The following is a 22,001-nucleotide window of genomic DNA, read 5'->3' on the forward strand; positions in this document are numbered from 1 at the left end:
AGATAGTGCATATGAGCATAAATGTCAAAAAGTAGTTGAAAATATTGTTATGTAAGAGTTGGAAGGATGGCCAAGTGGATTAATGATCAGATAGAGAAGCTCCTCATTCTCTGAACTTAATTATAGTAAAACAAACAAACAACAACAACAACAAAACAGTGTGAGGATCCATATCTAGTAAAGGTAAGTACAGTGCATGACTTCTAAGTTTTCTAAGAGTGTCTTGGACATGTAATTATTAACCATTTGTTTCACAACCAACTTTCTGACATATATATCTTATCTTACATCATGGAGAAAAACAACGAAGAGAAAAATTTATTTTTGGATTACTGGTGGAAAGTGTATCTAGGTTCTGAGACACAAAATGAACGAGTTCCGATGAAAGTGTCTTCCTTTTAGAAAATCCATTCAGTTTCTATGAGACAGAATCACAACTCAGTATGTGAGACTAGAGGAAGACTGAGATTCTAGCTTTTCAAGCATAAACAGTTCTTGTTGACTTTAATGATTAATCATTCCAATGGGAAACTAATATATTTACCAGTCATCTCAATAGAAACGGGGGTATTGTTGTGATTAACTGTTAATTTTGTTTCATAGTGGAGATAAAGGAATAAGAAAGACCAAACACAAAGGAAATAAAAAAGTTGTGTAATTGAGAGAATCTCAAAAGCACTAATCAAGGATTAAAAGTCTAATGAATGAAATGAAAAGACTAATGTGCTTACTCATGCATAACAAAGCATGAGGCACAACAAGAGAGGGACCAATGCCCACTGCAGATGGCTGACACAGTGGCTTTTCCCTACAAGAAAGAGCTGTGACAGAAGCGCATTTTTTGTTCTGTACACTTTATCCTCTAAAAATTGTGGAGCAATTGAATTAATTCACGAGTGAAAAGAACACAAAGGTGTGTATGTATATATATATATAAAGTTGCCAAAAAACAACAAATCTACAGTTTGATATTCTAAAATATAACTTTGTTATATATACTTGGTCAACTTCCTGGTTTGCTTAGAAGCAGGAATATCAAGATGGTTCTCTTTTACTGGTCCGATTGTTCTCAACCCCAATCACAGAGTTCCTCTTGTTTTAATTCTCAATGATTTTAATAAGTCATAATTAATCTATTTTAGAATGTGATGTTGTCTTATTGTGGTATGAAATTATAGAAAAATCTGAGTTGGGCTATTTATAATATATCAGGCATCTTGATCATTTATTTTGACTTTAACCCTAATCTGGTTCAAAATCAATTTAGAATACCTTATAATTGAATGCATACAACCAGTAGTCCAGTAAAACAAAAGCAATGGAATATTAATCAAGTACTAAGAATGAAAATTCAATATTAGTTATCCATAGGGAGATTATCATTGAACTTACTTCTGCTTGAATTATTTGCCTCTGCTAATTTAGAGAACTCAGACTTTTCAAAATAAACTGTGTAATATAATTTGCTTTACAAGCATATATTTTTACAGTAACAAATCTCTTCCTTTCCAAAGGAACAGAAACAGGAGAAGGAGTAGGTGAGGGAAGAGAAGGGTAGAGGAAGAGGGAGAAAGGAGAAGTGAGGGAGAGGAAGAAGAGAGAAAATCAAAAGAAGACCATTTGAGTAGACTGGACTATAACTGAGTAAACTCCTAGAAACATAGAACACCAAATAGCCAAAGATAAACTTAATGTTAGCTCTACCTCCAAGATACTTGGGCAATGGATCATACAGCAAAGAGAGAAGGAAAATAAAGACTATTGAGGAACACTGGCATGCCTTTTCTTGTGTTGAATGGGTTCCATCACAAAGCGAGAGTTGGCATTGCTGACTACAGGATTGATAAAGAACAATGGCAGCAGGTGTTCATTTGGATGAGAATTCAGACCAAATTCTCATGGGACTCTGCTCCTCTGGCATAACCCCAAGAGGCTTGAAAGAGAACTGTCAAATGCTGTAAACTTATCCAGCAGCCATATTTTAGGATTCTCTAAAAAGAGACCAAATAAGAAAAAGCTAAAATAGTATTTTTTTTTTTTACATCTAAATGTTACCCTTTCTATCTCTATGTATTGCAATTTTTAGGAAACAGAAGTTAAATCATCATCACTTGCACAACCTAGAATGGACGAACTTTGAATTCAGACAGGTTTCACTGCCAAGACTCGTGACTTTGAACAAATTACTTATTTAATGTGAGTCACAGCTTCCTTATCTTTTAAAGAGGATACTGATACCCCTTTATAGTATTGTGCTAAAGATATTTTAAGATTATTCTGAATAGCAATTGAAAGAGTGTTCTCTGTAGTTGGGTTGTTCATTATTTTATATCCATATCAAAATTTTATCAAAAGAGGAGATGCTAAAACATAAATTGCATAATTTTGAAATATGTACTTATTGACTCTCAAATTGGTTTTATTATTTCCTAAACTTATAAACTACTTTAATTTTAAATAAATTAAAAAAAATAAAATCTAAGAAATAAAAATAAAATATATCCATTAAAGCAAACCAAATTTAAGTCTCATTATTTTGATTTTCTAAGCAGCCAAAAGGGAGTAATTTTTCTTGATAGATTTCAATACATTCATATATACATATTCATATACATGTATGTGTGTCTATAACTCAATAACAATAAGAGCTAACATTTATTTCATTAAAATTGATATATAATATCATCTTTAAGTACTCTTAAAGGCTAGGCCTATCCTGTTAAGTATGGAAGACCCTGCACCGCACAACAATGTGTGGAGCTGTTTACACTGACTGGCTCCAGGCTGCTATGCTGTGGTGTGTTTTAGTTTTCTTAGGATTTTTTATTCCTAGGAAAAATGTTTCTTCATTTGAAAAATGGAAATAGCTCATATCTACCTCCCCAGGTTACTACGAATTAAATATTTCTGCTGAGGATATTCGTCCCTTAGCATAAATCCTAACAATACACCAAAAAAGAAAAGTATTACTACATTATTACATTGTCTAGGTACTAGGCAAATGAATACTAGTCTACAAGTAACATGTCACAGAACAAATTGATGGCACCTTAACACAGAACCAATCAACTACTTTAAGTATCACCTGACTAGAAAATATTTACAAAAAAAGACTTAGTTAAGATGATCATGGGCCTAGAATATTTTACCAGTATCCATTGAATGGTATAGGGTTCTAGTGTGTGTGTGTGTGTGTGTGTGTGTGTGTGTGTGTGTGTGTGTGTGTGTGTGTGTTTTATTTCCTGTAGAAGAAGTCTTACCTCATAGTTTGCAGCCTTCTTTTCCAGTTTCAAAAGAAAAGTGTATGGACTTAAATACTAAAATATTTATTTATTACAATCTCTAAACTTGCCTGAGATTTTGAATTCAGAAAAACCAAGGCAACATCATATACCTTTAACAGTTCTTTTCACAGTAAATTAGATACTTAATTGTGTTTTAGTTTCTGGAAATCCTAAGCATTTTGCTAATATCTATTATTTTCAATCATCAAGCTTTCTTTTTTAGTTAAAATAGAAAGGTTGGATACATCAATCATATTTATGTCTGAGGTTAATTTGGTCATTACAGTATTCATTCAATCTGATAAAAAGCTGCAAATGTATTCAGTCCTTTGATGTAATTTCAGCAAATCTGCAAGGAAAATCTTGTCATCTTTGAATACCCAGGTGGCTGAAATGTGATAGCAGTTTCCATACTATCTCAAACTAGGCATAATTCTTGCATTTGCAAAATAAATCTAAGTCAACACTTGGTGTGATATTACCAGTGATTTAAACTGGGATTGAGAATGCCCAAGGTGGTATGAACCTGAAGTGAGATAAGGGGAAGGAGGAAGTAGTGAAACAGGTAGGAGTGGCGTTGAGGTGGATGCAAAGGAAAAAGGAAATGAGATTTAGAAAACAAATTAAGTTCTATGTACTGTCTGTAAATAAGAATTGGAGGAGATCTCAAAGGTGAGAGTGGAAATAAGCCTGCATGAGAGATGGGTGGGGTGGGGTCCCCTAGAGGATAACACTAGGGCAGGAAAATGAATAGTTTATTAGAGCCAAAAATAATTTTCATGGAAAAAGTATGAAAGTAAGGCTCTCCATAAAACATTCATGAAGTCAATGAATGCCAGTAGTGCTGATGATGCATGTAGCCAAAACATAAACCAGAATATATGTCTATATGTAAATAGTTTACAGTCATGTAGTCCACTGCCTAGAAAGGCTATCTCTTAAGAATTGCTTCCAAAACAACTCTAGCTTTATTACAGGAATGATTTCCAAATATGACTATATCTGAAAAACAATTGATAAGAATAGTTTGGTTGATGTCATTAAGATATTTCACAGTGACAGCATATGCACTATTTATATGCTCCATCTTAAAGGAGAAATTCGCTGAAGAGTACTGCATCATACACTTCATTCTCCTGTCCTCCTCCCACTCCTGTTCCTCTACCTTCTCCTTCCTATATATCTGTCTTCATTTTCTGCCTTCCTAAACAAACACATAGAAAAGTCCCTTAGGTAGATTTCACCTTTTTTTTTTTTTCCTACAAAACATTCCTTTCCTAGAACTATATACCTACCAAAGGTATTTTGGTTCTAAAATAAAATTAGGCTATGGCAGGTATTGCTTGTTACCTTCCTAATATCTATTTCCCTCCTGGTTTTAACCAACAGAATTCTCACTTCATTTGGGCAACCATGTATCCAGCTAACAAGCAAGCAAGCAAACAAACAAATCCTAAATTCCTTGGGTTTCTTTGTAACTAAGAATTGTGATCTAGATATAGTTCCTTTCCACCTTCCACCTTTTTCCATCACGACTGCCTTACTCATAGAAATATGGAGGTAATTCCTAAGAGGTAGAACAGATAACTTGAAAACATGAGGATAAAAGCCATTACTGAAAATGCAGAGGGATTAAAAAAAAGGAACCTGGTCCTTTAAAACATCTTGATGGCCATAGTCACTTTGAACTGACTTCCTCCAGATGTCCTATTAACTGAAAAAGAAGCCCCCGACTTGTAACTCTGTTATTGCTCCACGCATCCAAATACTATCTTAACCGAAGCACAGATAGATAATCACTTCTAAGCATTCCATTCTTCTGAAAACATAAAGATAGGCTGTCTGCAAATTCTGTAATAGTGATTTCTGAGAATTATTTCACTCAATTATTTGCCTTTATAGTTAAAATTACAAATCCTTATATTTTAAGAAGAAAATACCTATCTCGGTTTAAGGGACTTCCCTAAGGTCATGCAGCTCACCAGAAGGGCAGCTAGATTTATTCTTGTGTCTCTCAATCCATGACACAGGGTGTGACTTCCTTACTAATCTCAACAATATGGATAGTTCACTTGGTGTTCATGTTGATAAAGAATAACAACATTTGTGTTTATTCTTCGTTTTCAAGAATAAACATAAATTTAACTACGTGTCCTTGTAATCATAGTCCTTAAAATAAAATTGGTAAGTCAGTAGCTTGATCATAATCAAAGATCCCTAATTTATATAACCGAAGTTAGAAGAATGTGAGTCCAAAATCCCTTAGCAAAAATACCTCATGTCTCAATGCTACCAAGAACAGCATACAAAGTGACCACAGGAGTCCCACATTGGTAAACTAGTGCTTTAAAGAGGAAAAGGGCTATGACATCATCCTCATGAATGAATAATATTGAAGAGTGAATTTGCGAAACACTTCAGAGATAAAATTACTATGCTTCTAAATGCAACATAAAACTTAAGATCTAGTCCTTATCTAAATATATATATATATATGGAATTTGCTTCTGTTAGTCTGCTTTTACTACCTCCAAACAGGGCTGTAATTAGTCTATTATGGACCTTTCTGTGGAAGCAGAGAAAGAAGTGATCCTGTCCACAGGTTTTATGTACTGGAGGAAGGAGCAGTCCTGCTGGAGACTGAGAAAGGAGCCACAGTCTGGGGCAGAGGTGCCAGTTCTGGTTGAGAGTCCTAAGAGAAAATCCATAAATAATAATAAAAGAATGTATATCAAACATTGCTTTAGATTACACAGAAGCACAGAAGTAATGAATATTAGAGACATTACTTTAATCTCTGCCTTCCAGTCCTGGGAAGTGATCCTGGGAAGTCCATAATGAGAGTGATAACGAAATCTTAAAATCCTAAATATCATCCACATGCCTTTCTTGAGCTATTATTAAACATGATTCAGTACTGTAGGTTCTAAAGAAAATGTATCATAGCGACAAATTGTTAAGACATATAACCCTCAAACGTCATAAATGTATATAATTCTATCTGTGAAAGAACTCAAACTGCTAATACACAAGGACTCACAACTTCCCCCTCCTCTGATTGTCCACTTAATTTTTCTCTTTCCCTGTGTGCTGCAGAAAGAAAGTTCAGATGACTTTTGGACTGTTTCTCTGGAGAAAAAGTTCTGTAAGAAAAAGAAATACACTTCTCAGATGAGGTATTTATAGGAGTCAAATTCATAAAATCAAAGAGTGGAATGGTGATTGTCAGGGCCTAGGGAGAGGGGGAAATGGGGAGTTACTAATCCAAGGGCATAAAGTTTCAGTTCAACAAGATGGATAAACTCCAGAGATTTGCTATAAAACATTATACCTATAGTCAATAATATTTTATACGGTTACAATTTTGTTTAGAGGGTAGATCTCATGTTAGTGTTCTTTCCACATAAAATAAAAATAAAACCACGATCCCCAGAGAGCTACTTACTGAAAAGGAATATAATTTTTCTGGGACATACCTTGTGAGACCGTGCCATCAAAAAAGAGAAAAGATCAAGATGACAATATAATGGAAGGGAGACAAGTGAGATCTGCTGAAACTGGAGAGTTTAGAGATGCTAGAGATTGGAAATGGACTGACAATATTAACATGCGTAGTTATGTTCGAGGGAAATATGAATACATAAGAAAAATTCTGTTTGGGTCATCCTTTAAATTCAACTCTACTCCAGAATAGGACTTCAGAGGTACTTTTATTTTATAAACTGTTCAGTCCTTTTATTTTTATTTTTAAAATAATTTTGAAATATTTAAAACTGTTATTCTGTGAAACCTTCCTTCTGTGAACATTTATTTTTCATCATGAAATTTCCTAGAAGAAACGAATATAAGAAGATTCTCCTTAGAATAGAATTTAGTATTTATAACTTGATGGTTTTGGAAGTGCTAATCAAACCTCCACTTGACAAATGTGTGGGCCAATTGCCTGAGCTGAAAGTACTTTTTCAGAGTTGTTCTAGACCTAATGTATTTCCAGGCCTGATCTTTAATTGATAGTATCTTACTGGCCTCTGATTTGAGTTTGGAATCTGCTGAAGTCCTCAACATGTTAGTGGCCAACAGTATTTCACAGAGACATTGGCCTTCTGGAAATATTAGACATTTTCATTTCTCTCTCTCTCTCTCTCTCTCTCTCTCTCTCTCTCTCTCTCTCTCTCTCTCACACACACACACACACACACACACACACACATACACGCGCACACACACACACACAGCTAACCAAGAAACTTTCCAACATCCTACTACCAAGCCTAACGTATAAATGTTTTCAAACATACCTTGTTCTCCCCTCTGTTACAAGAGAAGTATCCTTCTATTTTAAGAACATTCCCCAGACCTGTGTTTGGAAAGTTCCTATTCTTTCTTAACCTCTCAGGAACCACAATACATCAGGAATTTATATCTTTCCTCTTCCACACTTCATCTTCTCCCTCTCTATGGGCTCTTTCTTTTTAATATCAGAATTGCTTAGGTATCAATAATATACACCAAAAAAATCCCTTAACCCTCCTGTGCCTGCAAATGTGCCTGCACTTTCCTTTTCACCTTTTACTTTTACCCAGACTTTTTACAGATACTGACTAGAATGTCTAACTTCACTTCCTTGTTTCCTCTTACTCTCTAACCTACTGCACTCTGCCTTTCGACTTCACCACTTAAAATTACTAACTAGGTTTTCTCTCTTTGCTTCCTCTACTAACTCTCACTCCCTCTCCTACTGTAGTCTGAAGTATAATTTATCACACCATTATATATTGCACCCTTGGCCTCTTGACAGTTGACTTCCTTCCTTCTTTCTTTCTTCTTTCTTTCTTTTCTTTTCTTTCCTTCCTTCCTTCCTTCCTTCCTTCCTTCCTTCCTTCCTTCCTTCCTTCCTTCCTTCCTTCCTTCCCTTCTCCTTCCTCTTCCTCCTCCTCCTCTTCCTTCTTCTTCTTCTTCTTCTTCCTCTTCCTCTTCCTCCTCCTCCTCCTCCTCCTCCTCCTCCTCCTTCTTCTTCCTCTCTCTCTCTCTCTCTCTCTCTCTCCCTCCCTCCCTCCCCCTTCCCTTCCCTTCCCTTCTCTTCCCTTCCTTCCTGTCTTTCTTCCTTCCTTCCTCTCTCTCTTCCTTCCTTCCAATACTCTCTCGCCTTGACTTGGATCAGACCAATTCCTGGTTTTCCTTCTTTTTTGCAGGTCTTAGTTTACTTGGCAAGCTACTCCTCCTCTGCCTGTCTTTTCAGTAATGACCTTCATTGGGATTCTTCTTTCATACTCTTTTCCCCCAATTCAAACACAAGTTGGTCTGAAAAGGCAACGCATATAATCGTGTTAAGGAGATGAGACTTGATTATAAAAGAAGAAACCACAGAAATATTTTAAACAGGACATCTTATTTGCATTTTAGAGCAAACACTTTGATATTGTATAGATGATTTGTTGGGCTCCATATTGGAGAGATATAAAATAACTGCAGAATTAGAACAGTAGTAGCACGTATGTATGGAAAGAAAGGGACTTGTTCATGAAATATTTCAAAGGTAAATACTGTCCTTGATGACTGGGCATTGGCTGAGTGGGAAAAGGGAGGAAAGGATCAGAGATGACTACTCGCTGGTTTAGCTTAGGTATTGGATTATTATGGTGCCTCCAACTGAGAGAGAAAAAGAAGACAAAGTTCAGCAGAGATGACAAAGTCTTCCTTGGTCACACTGAAGCTTTTTGCTTGTTCAATTTTTTCTTGAAATTTAACAACTAGTTTTTAAAAATGCACATAATGAATAAATGGACTCGACTGTGTCATCTACATTTATGTTTTTAAACAAGTACATTTGTATGGTCTCCAAAAGTCCCCACAATGAGAAATTGAATTTTAGTCCTTCAACATTTCCTGGTGAGCCTTGACTTTGATCGAATATTGTTTACAAAAAGTATATACACATACATGGAAAATAATTGCCTTCATCCAAATATATGATAAATATGTCATTTGACTATAGTGACTATGTCTTTGAAAGGCTGAATGGCTAAAAGCCTACTTAAAATTATTTCTGGAAACTATGAACATATTCATATACAATTATGTGATGGTGTGTGCTAACATCTTTCAAATAAGCAAATAGTGAAATACATCGATGGTTAATGACACTAGTAAAGAGACTGTTAACTAGAAAACATTAAGAAACTATTAGAATCTCAAATAAAAACTTATGTGCTATTTTACTGTAATACTAACAAAGTCATTTCTTTTAAGAATTTATCTTCTGTTTGAAAATAGCCAATAGCCAATATTTGGATAAAAATTTTAAATGAAATAGATAAGTAAATTTATGGAATGTTTATATGTGATGGTGAAAAATTTAGATTTTGGCACCGCATTATTCTATTAACATTGATTCTTATTTTATTTGATTAGGTTAAATAAACAACCATTGAATATATCATAGGAAAAAAATCAAACTAGCAATTTGGAATTAAATAGTCCTTATTTGAATCCTTTCTCTGTCACTTGTTAGTAGTGGGACTCTGGGGAAACTGTTTCCTCTATTTGAGGTAAGGAATGGTATGGAATAAGAAAATAGTTTGGTGAAAAATTCAAATTAATACCTCCAATATAGAAGATACTGAAAATCAGTAGTAATTATTTCCCTTTCATTGTATTTGGATTTGCTCATGTAAAACTTATCACTGAAAATTTATTATGTGTCAAATTTCTGACTTCATAAGTGATGACATTTTAAAATACATGTATTATCTTTTAAATATATCAATTAAAAACAGTCTTCACTTGCAAATTGCATACAATATATTGATCTAAGTTAAAAAATATTTTCTTTAGTAAAGTAAAATTCATATGTGAAAATTTATTGGTTTTGTCCCTGGATTTTCCTTATCTTTCTAGAAAGTTTTAATAATAAGTATTTAAAAATGTGCCATGTATTTGTTTGAAGACCTTTGTTGAGCGATATTGGGACCTATTTCATTGACAGTTTTGATGCAAGATCAAAGATATTAAAAATTTCACAGCATGGGAAAAATGACCCCAATCAGTAAACTCTGAAGTCTTTCTTGGCATTGTTCTCTTGATCCTTGAAATAATTAGCACTATCCTCTACTTCTTCAAAACACAATCTTAAAATCTCCCCATTTTGGGTTATATCCTTCTAAAGCTTTTAACTATCCTGATAAAATCTAGATCACTCTCTGCGGCCTTGACTGCTCTCTTCATAATGAGTTCCATGTTTCCAAACCCATGTTTTATGTTGCCATGCAGGTGGCATGCTCAGAATTCAAACTCAACATTTTTTCCTCCAAAGTGTATTCTCTTCTTAAAATTGTTATTCCTATCATTGATCCCATCATCCTACTCCTAGCTCCTTGGGTTCAGAGTTCAAGTTATTTCTCATTCTTCACTTTTCTCCCAGAGAGTTAGAAATCAGTTCCGTCAATCTATATGTAACTTCTTATTCCTATAGCTCCTGCCTTAGTCCACGTTTGATCGCATCCCACCTAAACTGTTACAAGAGTGCATCAAATGATTTTCCTTCTAACTATCTGACACTCTAATGCAATCTGTCATTTAAACATGATAATTACGTAGAGCCATCAAAGTTCCGAATCTGAGCCTTAGCTTTAGAGGCTTCCATCCTCTGCTCACTCTACTATTCAAAATGTATCTGCCTCTAGAACTCTATTAAAATATTTGCAATTTAAACCTACTAGGTATATATATGTGTGCGTGTGTGTGTATATATATATATATATATATATATATATATATATATTTCCACAGTTTGTTTCCAATTAATGACTATTTAAATTTATCATCCCATTATAAAGTAATTTTACAAACACAAAACTGTTTTTAGTACCCCATGTAATTACTGAACCTGTAAAATTAAGATACATAGGTCACTGAAAAAGTAACAGGTACCAAGAAATTTAAATCATTTTTATATTTTGCATTCAATAGCAAGAAAATCATAACAATAAATTTACTTATTTATGGTTTATGGAAATAAAAGTTAAACTTGAATAGAGTTGAAAAAATAAAAAAATAATTTAATTATACTGTTTGTATGTTTTAATAAACAGTAATAACCACAGTCAAATTTTGCAAAAGATAAAATTATTTATGTATACTTATATAAACATAACTATTTTTCGATACATCTATTTTGAAAGTTTAACCAATGCAAACTTTAATAGGCATATTTGCCTAGTGCTACTATCTCTGATAAAATAGTTTTATATTAATATTTTTAGAGAAATGGTTCTATGATTAGGCACAAAATAAATGTTCAGTTATGTTTATTTAAATGTTATGGGATAAAAATAGTTTCACGTTCCACATTGCTATTTGAAGACTTAAAAGAAGAGATAGTAACTCTTGATAGATCATTATACTAACACTGTAAAGCCTTTGGGACACAACTTACCATGAAAAATTCTCACATAAAAAACTAACTCAAAGAAGAAAAAAAATTCAACACAGAGTTTCCTATCATGTACATTTCAGAACAATAGAACTGTGACCTTAATCAAATGCCACGGTCTAATATAATATCTATAATTACATGAATGGACAAAATATTCCATGTTATTTTGTCACCAACATATTAGTTTAAATATTTTAAGGCCTTTGAAAGTTTACTATATATGAAAATGCTCTTCAACTAAAATTATAAAGTCCCTTTGCTTAGAGAAGATGCGTAATTAAAATGTACTGTCTTATGGAAGTTAGAGTATATTTTCTATTACATTAATTTAGTATTTTATCTCATTCAGTACCTGCCATTTTATCTTATATGCTAATATATTTTATCTTATATGTTAATGTAGTATTTTATTTAGTGTTTTATAAAATGACCAGAGTTTAGGTCCCTAACTCAAATGTGTCAATGGCTTGATACTTGATACTCTCTAATACTTGGAATAAAATGGTTTTATGCTATTTTAATTGAGGACACCACTACCTAAAATTACTACTTTTGTAAATATAAGAATATAAATTCAATCTAAACTTTGGTTTATATCTCTTTTCAAATACGTAATAGTTACAAAAGTGGTTTTCACTTAAGAATTACAACCACCTTAAATGAGTCTCACAAACAAAATATTATGAGGCACCTTGGATTGAAATGTTTTGTTAGGCAAAACATCACTGAGTCTCTGACATCAAATATGCAAAGTGAATAAAAGGATGAAAGTGCTTATGACTTTTTAAAAGATATTCAAAATTATACATTTGTAAAATACTACTTTGCTTTCATGATTTAGTTAAATCCTTTTATGTATGTTAAATTGTATGTCACCCTTTTTCTCTAATGTGAAATGAAAAAAAAAAAATACAGACACAAAGTTAGTATTTAGGACTACCAATGCTTTCAAGCCTAGTGGATGTATGTGATATGGCTTCATGATAAACAGCTATCTTATTGGTTCAAAAAACAAAAAATTCAAGAAAGGCAAGAGTATTAAGGGGTAGTTTAAGTCAATTTTGATAGTATTATTGATATCTATCACCATTAAATTATTACACACTAAATATATTTTTTTCGTATTTCAAGTTGATTCATGAGTCTCTAAATGTCGTCACCACTAATTAGTGGCACCATGGAATTCAGAAACAAATACTTCCTGATGTACACAATGGAAAATACTTTAATAAGTGATTATCCAAGACTCTATAATACTGTTACACAAAGAGAACTACAATAATGGTCAACAAATAGCTTTTTAAAAATGTACTATTTGTCACTAAATGCACAGCCATTATAACAAGAAACCTTTTGTGCTTTAAAAGGGTATGTTTCTCTCAGTAAAATATTTATGCTTTTTAGAAATTACCAGACTATATAGCTCATCCACAGCAATTTCACTGTTATTGCATAAAATTGTAAATTATTTCTTTTAAATTATTAATGCAATGGAGAAAAAGAATTTTTTTAGGTTCATAGTCTTTTGAAAGGACAGCATAATAGATGAAACAAACTAAGATGACAATTTCAGCATTTAAAATCTACACATGATAATTCAAACAAATGTTATGACATTTAAGATAATGAAACCCTTCATTTATCCTACTATCTGGTATGAGTTTTATTTCACATATAAGGAGTCAGAACAGATGTCCAAATATTGTAATGCCAAAAGAAAGTTAGGGGATATCTTGATTAATACCCTCAGAGCGGCCTGTAGTGTCTCTTTAAAATTGGCACGCCTTACCTCAAAACAAATATGCAAAATACATTCTAGAAAATATAGCTAGGCAAAGCACTCCCGAGACAAAAAGAAAACAATAAAGCTCAGTATAACCCTTTTAGCAATGTGAGTTGCATATTATTGACAGACCATTCATTGCAATCAGCAAATGATTAATTGCAAATTTGTTGCTAAATTGACCACAAAAGAAAAAAAAAGAGAGAGAGACAAGCTTTAGGCTACAGTTAAAGAGGAAAAACTTATGTTAAAAATGATTGGAGACTTTTTGTAATGAATTAATTCAAATCAATATGCTTGTTGACTACACATTGGAATAATGACTTCCTTAAATAGCAAAGGTCCCCATTATTGTAGACATTCAAATTAATATTTAACCTACTGACTCTCGCATTTTAAAAATTATTGAAGTACCATTTTTTGCCTTACCTTCAACAAATAAATAGTCCATGTTTTATCAAACATGTGCATAAGATTTGTTTTTTGATTTCAAATGTAGATTGCAGAAATAATGGCCATATGGTCAAATTTATAATAACTGCAGAAGCAATTTTTTCTTGAATTTTTTTAAAGATAAAACTCAGTGGCATATTAAAAATATTAAAGGTGATAGGATAGTATAATGGATGAGTATTTGTTTCTTAGTTACAAATGGCTGCTATTTCTTTGCAAATATAGCACCTTTTAGGGGTTCTTTTACTTGAATCACAGTGATTCAAAGAAAAAAAAAGAATTGTGAAGTGGTATATTATCAGATACTTTGTTCAAAATGAGCATTTTCAAACTAACTTTCAAAATAATTTCCTGAATAAATATTTATTGAGTACCTTACGACATACCAAGCATTGCGCTAGGTTCCAAGTTGACAAATCAAATAAAACAAACATATCCCGTGCTTCGGAAAATCATAATACTTGTCAATCTCTTCTTCCTTGTCTTGTATTTCTTTGAACCTTACCGGGGTTACAATAGTGATAAAGAAGAAAGGATAAACTCTGAAGTTCTTGAAAACAGGAGTTGTTTTTTTTTTTTTTTTTTTTTTTTGCAATAAAACTGTACGTAGGTGTTGCTTCAGATATTCTAATTACTATTAAAATTATGTTTGTGATTATGCAGTCCTATTTTCAGGTAGGGTATCAAAAATCAATATACCTAATAGGAATGTATTTCTAAAACTATGTGTGGGTGCTTCAAGATGCAGATTGTACAAGGTGGGAGAGTGGTAAGAAAAGTGAACATGTTTAATTTTCAACACTCGCCCTCCATTATACTTGAGGGAAAATTACTCTGAACTCTGAATTCCATTCTCCACATCACAGAAAATATCTTCCTTGGTCAACTCTATGGTCCTGAATTCGTCAAATAGGTCATTTAAGAGAACATGTCTCAATATTCCTCAGTATCCATCCAGGCAAGCACAAGTGAGTGTAAAGAGCCTCAGCTACATAACCTAAAGAACACCAAAAGACCCAGAGCTAGTAGCAAGAACCAAAACTTGACTAGATCACCTGGAAGAATAATAACTTTTTGAATTGGATATTACTATACATATAGTTGAGCAAACTGAGGTTTGATGATGTTCGGTAAATTGTGCAAAATTGCAAAACCAGTATCTGGTTACAACTAATATTCAAATCCAGTTCAACTGCCTCCCTCTGCTCAAGGAGATGGCAGGTCATCTCACATACACAAAGTCACCAAATGCTGAAAGAACTGTTGTATTTCGCCAGGAGCCACTCAAAGAAGGACGACTGATTCTAAAACTACTAAAACTCACATTAAAAGTTTTGTTGTACATTTAACTTTATTAATAAAAGCATACATTTAATATGTCTTTACTTATTTTAGATTTTTATGTCTATTTGTACTGAGTTAAATTCTTGTAGTTTAAAAATATATGAGGAAATAATCACTTTTTATTCTATCTGAAGGGTTTAAACTCAGTTGAGGAATATATTTCATTACAAAAGGTATGTAATTTATTTCTACTCCTTAATTTGTGAAAGTGTCTTTTAAAGCAAACAAATATTGTCTTATTGAAGCAAATTTGCCACTTTACGCATTCTCCTTAAGAGCATTTGTTAAAGATGCTTATCTTGCTTAAATGTCTTTAAATCTCATTAAAATATATTCACAAACTTAAATGCACAATTTTTTTAATTGCTCCCCTAAGGATACATTAATATAGCCAACTTAATTAACATACAGTATTATAAAATCATAGCACTACAAATTTAAAAGAAACATAGCACAAGCCATGGAATTTTAAAAACGTGAACATTTTTTTTGGATATTCAGCTTAGAGATTCAGAGAAATAACCTGTCTAAATGTTAGTGCTGAACCAAGAGTAGAAGAGAAGTCTTCTAAACTAAAATGTAAGCATCCTTCTTATTTTAAGATAAATCATACAAATTTAAGTCTATTGAAAGTAATTTCAGGGAATCATCATTTTGTTGTTCTTTTTGCTGCAAAATGTGTCAGTGACTATTAGGATCTATCCATAGGCACTTGTCAGCCTTTTTGCTAGCAAGGACAAATAGGACTTAACTCTTTTGGACTGCAGAGTGAGAAAATATTCATTCTAACAGACTGAAAATGTCGGAAATACTAATTACTGCATATAGCAATATAGTAGTTTACTCGTTTGCCTTAAATTTACTGATTGCTCTCATGTGGGAAGTACATTACAATTGGTAGAAAAGGAGAGGGATCACTGGAAGATGGAGGCAGAACAGTGGGTTTTTAAGAGGAAGAAAAGATATTGTGTTTAAACAGGAAGGGCTTTGAGAATATGAAGAAAAAGATTTAATTTGTTTTGGACGATCCAGCACTTATAAGTTCTTGAACAGAGGGAAGAAAGGAGTATTTGCTGGAGATGGGTCTCATTCTGAAAAGATAGCTGTGATTTTTTTTTTTTTTTGGAGAGCTTACACTGTTACTACATAAAGGTTTTTAACACAGACTTCTGAAGTGGTAAGATGCAGCAAATAATGCCCCAAATACAGTTATGCTCAAATTTGTTTTCTGTCCCCTTTACTGGTTTTTGCCCAAGAATATAGTTCAGTTTATTTTGGGTTGGCATCTAGGAGCTATTTGAGGCAAAGAATTATCAACTTTGGTGGGAAGCAAGGCTTTATTTGATCTAAATATATATATGTACATATATATGTATGTGTGTGTGTGTGTGTGTGTGTGTGTGTGTGTGTGTTCCATTTTTCAGTATGTTTTTCTCATTTGGAACTCTTCACAAGAAAGATAGGTGAGCTTTTTGCTATCATAACCTATACAGACATCATTTTTATTGGCTATGAATATCGACTATAAAATATTTATTTTAGTTTGACTTCCCTGTCTTCTGGTTCTGTAACTGTCCCCCTCCATTCAAGCCCTCTCTTTTAACTGCCTTCACACCCCGCCCCCCTTTTGGGTCTAGTTGAATCTTGGCTTTTTTAATTTGTTTGTTCTACTGTACCACAAGTTGCTTAAGGCCCTAATCATAAGACAATCAGTTTTTTAGTATATTCTTAAATCAATAACCTGTGACCCATCATTCAACGATCTTAGGGAAACTATAGATAACATCTTAACATAGTGCCTTTGTTCCTTCTCAGAGAAAAAAAGTAATGAAAAAGATCATGAGCTTTTGACTGCAGGTTCACTTTGCAGAAAAGAATGAGAATCAAGCTCACCCCAGCATACATAAGGACTCAAGCTTAAGACTAAGATTTTTGTTAAGACATTAAAAATGTTTAAGGTCCCACCTAGTAGGGTTTCTAAGGCTCTTAAGAGTACATGTTATAGACTCTATTAAGGTCTTTTAGATGCTCATAGTGTATTTAAGAATCTTAATGGCATTGTCCCAAGTTAGTCAACCCAAGTTAGAGAAAAGTCTTTATCAGGAAGAGATAGATGGGTAGCCTGCTGTCTTATGGAATAGATTTATAATTTGACACACAGAAAGCACACAGTTTTTAAAGGAACTCTTTCAGTTGGGCTGAATGAGACACAGACAGAATACAAAATGAAATGAGGTTGCTGATGCCCCAATCTACTATGGAAAGGTAGCGGGCTGAGGAAACTGTTTAACAGAAAACATGGCTGTCCTTTTCTGTACAAGTAAGCAAAAACAAACAAACAATAACTCAGAAAAGCAGAACAAAGGGCTTATAAAATCATCTCTAGGATGCTGAACTGGGTATTGAACAAAAATCTGGCAGTACGTGCTTTCCTGGATGTCAGAATGAACCACTGATGGCTTTGTACCTTGAATTTCCTCACCTTTTGAATGGGAGTGTCAATTGCTGTTAACCCCATGCCATTTTATGTTGGGTATGTATAGAGAATGTAGATAACGTGTCTCTTTAGTTAATAGGTTTCAAAATGAATCATATTCAAAAAGCCATACCTGAGAAAGTTCACTTAGGAACCTTATCTATACCGGGAACTGACTGAAATCAGGTTCTAGACTTTGAGCCGATGTCCTAATGGAATAAGGCTTTTGGGGATGTTGTGAGATGGTTAGTATATTTTACATATGACATGGCCATAAATTTGGGGGGTAAGGGGATTAATGTAGTAGCTTGTCATAGTACTGGCTGTAATTAACTCTATCCTTATCTGTTCACATGTCATATCCCAGCAAAAGAGGCAGTCTATTACTTTTTCCTTGAATTTCGGCTTGACTAACAGAATGCAGTGAAAGTGACATTCTAGGCCTTGCAGTTTCCACTTGTGTCCCTTGGAAAGTTTGTTGGTGAAATGTCTGTTTTGGGGTGAATCGGCCCCTATGTAAGAAACCCAAATAACCTGAGACCTCCATGCTGTGAGAAGGCTTTCCTATCAGGGAGAAAAAGAGAAAAGACAAGCAGAACCAAGGTACCAGACATGTGAGTGAAGAAACTCTTTTGGATATAGATCCTCCACGCCCAGCTGCCAGAGTTAATGTCCATGAAGCAGAGATAAATCACCCACTAATCACATTCCCAATTTCTTCCCTACAAAATTGTAAGCAAAACAAAATGGTTGTTTAAGACATTACATGATCCAGTAGTTTGTTACACATGAATAAATAACTCTTAAGGAAGCCATACACACCTATACTGTCATTTCGGTATTCTTTTATGATTCTGAGATATTTTTGGTAATATTTATTTTTGTGGTACTAAAATATAATTTATAAAAGTTAGAGCATTAAATATAGTGGACAGAAATATAAAGATCACAAATTTTCACATTAGATTGACAAATTAGGTTTAGATTATCTTGGGTTTTATCATTTCAGTTAAAACTCCTAGGGCTATGTAACCCTTGAAAATATGATATAATCTGTACCATTACTGCCTTCATAGTGCATCCCAACTGCAAAAGCCCTCTTGCTTCTTGCATTAATCATTCAAAGCCCAGCACAATTTCTACTGTCTGAAAACTCTTACCCGGTATTCTGACTGTCAGACTTCCTTTCTCCTTCACCCGAGAGCTTTCTAATACCTTCAGTTTGAACTCTTTCCAAAATTCCCTTCAAGGATTGGTTTACTTATAGAAAACTGGAATCAATGAAAGCACCACTAGACAGCTTAACATTTGAAAAGCTTTGCTCTGTCTTTTGACTTTTTAGTTTCACTCCAGTAATTATGTTCTTGTCTTTTTCCCCCTTGTGATTATATGCCTCTCCAGGATCTAATTTATGTGACTATATGTTGTGGTGAGCCCTTGCTTTAGAAGCATCTGTATGCCTGTATCTCTGCCTTTTTTTTTTTTTTTTTTTGCTGTTCAATTTTACACATACACATACAAAGTTCTTATGTACTTCGACATCTATATAAGACCTGCTTGATACTGTTCTTTGAAAGAGATGTGTTTGGTAAGACATGCTTATTACAATCATTTCCAAAATTCAGCTCTATGTTTGTGTGACTCTCTCTCCAGGAACTGATTAATTCCTGTCTATCATGTTATCCTGAAAAGGAGATTGTGGCTTTAACAAATTGCTTTCTCTCACCTAAAACACTGTAAGGATTACTTACATAATGTGATTTTTCACATATTTTGAATTAACATCATAATCTATATTTTGACTCGTTTTTATTTCATTGCTAATCATTTGATTAAATTGGGAGTACCCTCGAGTCAAGAATTAGATTATTACCTGTAGTATCATTATTACAGAATTGGTTTTCAAAGATTAGTATTAACAAGATTAACTCAGACTTAATCGGTGGATTTGGAAAGGGGCTAAAATCTGCATTCCAGTTGCTTCTGGTGCAGACTGCCAGAGACTATCCTACAAAATATTGCTCTATGCAATGAGGATGAGATTCAAGACAATTTTCTAAGATTAATATAAAGCGTTGAGAGATTAGAGAGCCAACACCAGTTAGAATACTTTCACAAAAGTGCAAAGGACAGCCAACAGAGGTCTGATCTAGACAGTGGCACTGAGGGCAGAAAGGGACAGATGGAAGGTAAACTAGCTATTAAAAAGTTCCTGAAACTGTTTTCTATTAAAGCTGCCTTAAAAAATGAAAATGCACTGTTGTAAGCACTAAAACAAACACAACCAAAAAGATGTTTTCTTAACTGGGAAATTATGATGTGCAGTTATGTTTGGTATCTAAATGCAAATTTTGCATGTAGGCTGCATTTATGGAAGAACCGAAAACAACCATAATATACTATATCATATAGAAACAAAACAAACTAGCTGTACTTGGCATAGTAATGATAAGCCCTTTAAATTAAATCTTTATGCAGATTCTATTTTATACTCCAAACTTTTCATGAAGCCTTGTGTAATTCTGATGTGTAAACCAACAAATAGATATGCTCTGTGTATTGAGTAGCCTGTTTGGGTACCAGCTGGCTTGGCTGTATGCCTTTCTAATGGTAATGAAATCACACAGCTGCTAGGACAATCAGCTGGAGTTCAGATTATCACTAGCTAAATGGATATCCATTGACTAGCTTCTTATCCGGACTCATTAAAGTTCCATACTGACAAACGAGGAGTGGCTAGAGGTTTACAGCTAAGATGCATCTAGAGATGAACTTGTTGCCTTTTTTTTTTTTTTTTTATGTCCTATAGCTATTCCTTGTGATTCAGAGTATCATTCATCTATTTGAGATGTGATTGCTAAGGTACTGTAAACATTTAAGAATTCTTCTATTTACCTTTTTAAAAGTGAACGAATGTTCTGAAGCAAGTGGTAACACACATCAATAAGTTGCCAGCATATGAAACCAAAAAAGTTACCCAAAGTATTGCTTTCCTTTAAATCAAACAGAAAAAGACACGATTCCCACAAAAAGTTCATGGTTGACTTGAAGTTAATTTTTATTTGAGAGACTTTTACTTGAAGATATTTTAGTGGATATTTTCCAAGATTTGACTCTATCTACACTAGTCAATATGTGACTGAAGACTAAATGATTTCTCTCAACCTAACAAATTAGGTATAGTGTAATCGATATAATTTAGTTAACTCTATAATCATCTCTTGAACATGCTAAAATCCTCAAGACAACAAGACTAGAATTCTAAAGGTCACAAGCAGAGAACGCACTTTCGTAACATGGTAAAGGTGTCCAGTGCTCTTCCTTTACCCCATGCTGCGGTCAAGAGATGGAGCTCAGTTAGATATGACGTCTCATTTCTTGGACTCAAATCCTATTCATTTCACATACTTAAAATTTCTTTCTAACCTGATTTTCCATACTTATCCTCATTTTCCCTTATCTTGAAAACTACTTTCTGTCACAAGTGTACTGCCTTGTGAAGATTTTGAAAATGCTTAGTCCATGTTTTTCAATTTTTGTCTCCAAAACTCAATTTAAAATTGCCTCCTCACTGTATATGTATATAATCATTTATCTTAGATGTTGATATCCTTTAGGCTCTTTCTTTTCTCCAAACAGAAAACATATTTTAGCAGACTGTCCTCAAGAAGATATGGGAGTAGAAAGTGTTGGGGCAAAATGAATGTGAATGATGCTCAAATGCCCAGTTTATTTGCTTCTTTATAATGTCCTTGTATAAATTCTCTATACCCTCTCTTGATCTGCAGCATACTTATTTAATTTCCAGGTCTCATTACTGCTGATTATAAAGACAGAACAACATTCTTCCCTGCCAGTACAGTGACTTAAAATCCTTTCACTTTTAGCTACACCCAGATAGTTTTGTAGGTCTCGTCTAATATTTTCAAATGTAAGTGCTACAAAGCAGGACTTATGGTGTTATTAAATGTATAGTCTCTAGTTCAAACTGCACTACACTATGACTAACTGCACTTCCTGGTAACTCAGACTAAAGATTTTGGCAGAATCCTCTTATTAGAGAAGGACAAAATTCCAGGCCTCCCACAAACCAATAAATGCAAACTCACCACGGGAAGGATGTTGTCCTAACTCCAGAGAGCATGCTGAGAGCAAGTCCAGACCTTAATGTAAAGTACATTTCTTTGGAGGCAAAAAGCACACTCCTACAGTCAAAAATGACTTCTT

At 33.7% G+C, this 22,001-nt stretch overlaps 1 protein-coding gene across 4 annotated transcripts in view; it reads right to left on the reverse strand.

Annotated features, from left to right (window-relative positions):
* The window catches only part of DGKB (diacylglycerol kinase beta), a 583,166-nt gene that overhangs the window by 264,377 nt on the left and 296,788 nt on the right, over positions 1-22,001 (reverse strand). The gene's annotated exons all lie outside the window — the stretch shown is intronic.

Source organism: Rousettus aegyptiacus, unplaced genomic scaffold, assembly GCF_014176215.1.
Source record: "Rousettus aegyptiacus isolate mRouAeg1 unplaced genomic scaffold, mRouAeg1.p scaffold_m13_p_13, whole genome shotgun sequence".
Taxonomy (NCBI): Eukaryota; Metazoa; Chordata; class Mammalia; order Chiroptera; family Pteropodidae; genus Rousettus; species Rousettus aegyptiacus.